Source organism: Trichechus manatus, unplaced genomic scaffold, assembly GCF_000243295.1.
Source record: "Trichechus manatus latirostris isolate Lorelei unplaced genomic scaffold, TriManLat1.0 scaffold00211, whole genome shotgun sequence".
Classification (NCBI taxonomy): domain Eukaryota; kingdom Metazoa; phylum Chordata; class Mammalia; order Sirenia; family Trichechidae; genus Trichechus; species Trichechus manatus.
In genome coordinates, this window is record NW_004444147.1 from 3171671 (window position 1) to 3172918 (window position 1248).

Genomic DNA, 1248 nt, shown 5'->3' on the forward strand with positions numbered 1-1248 from the left:
TCTCTCCACAACCTCACCAACATTTATTATTTTGTGTTTTTTGGATTAGTGCTAGCCTTGTTGGGGCGACATGATATCTCATTGTAGTTTTGATTTGCATTTCTCTAATGGCTAATGATCGTGAGCATTTCCTCATGTATCTGTTAGCTGCCTGAATGTCTTCTTTGGTGAAGTGTCTGTTCATATCCTTGCCCGTTTTTTAATTGGGTTATTTGTCTTTTTGTTAAGGTTTTGCAGTATCTTGTAGATTTTAGAGATTAGAACCTGATCGGATATGTTGTAGCCAAAATTTTTCTCCTAGTCTGTAGGTTGTCTTTTTACTGTTTTGGTGAAGTCTTTTTTTTTAAATTGTGCTTTAAGTGAAAGTTTACAGTTCAAGTCAGCTTCTCATGCAAAAATTTATACACACATTGCTAAGTGACCCTAGCTGCTCTCCCTGTACTGTGACAGCACACTCCTCCTTTCTACGCCTGATTTCCCATGTACATTCAACCAGTTCCTTTCCCTTTTTGCCTTCTCATCTTGTGTTCGGACAGGAGCTGCTTCTTTAGTCTCATGTATCTACTTGAGCTAAGAAGAAGCACACTCTTCCCGAGTATCATTTTATGTCCCGTAGTCCAGTCTAATCTTTGTGTGAAGAATCGGCTTTGGGAATGGTTTTAGTTCTGGTCTAATGGAGAGTCTGGGGGCCATGTCTTCCGGGGTCCCTCCTGTCTCAGTCAGACCATTAAGTCTGGTCTTTTTACTAGAATTTGAGTTCTGCATCCCACTTTTCTCTTGTTCCGTCAGTGACTCTGTTGTGTTCCCTGTCAGAGCGGTCCTTGGTGGTAGCCAGGCACAATGTACTTCTTCTGGTCTCAGGCTGATGGAGTCTCTGGTTTATGTTTCTGTCTCTTGGGCTAATATTTTCCTTTTATCTTTGGTATTCTTCATTCTCCTTTGCTCTAGGTGGGTTGGGACCAACTGATGTATCTTAGGTGGCTACTCGCTAGCTTTTAAGACCCCAGATGCCACTCACCGAAGTGGGATGCAGAACATTTTCTTAATAAACTTTGTTATGCCAATTGACCTAGATGTCCCCTGAAACAATGGTCCCCAGACCCCCACCCCTGCTACTCTGTCCCTTGAAGTGTTTGGTTGTATTCAGGAAACTTCTTAGCTTTTGGTTTAGTCCAGTTGTACTGACTTCCCCTGTATTGTGTATTGTCCTTGCTGAAGTCTTTTGATGAGCATAAGTGTTTGATTTTT

General features: G+C 41.7%; 1 protein-coding gene across 1 annotated transcript in view; it reads left to right on the forward strand.

Annotated features, from left to right (window-relative positions):
* The window catches only part of MDN1 (midasin AAA ATPase 1), a 178376-nt gene that overhangs the window by 24583 nt on the left and 152545 nt on the right, over positions 1-1248 (forward strand). The window lies entirely within an intron of this gene.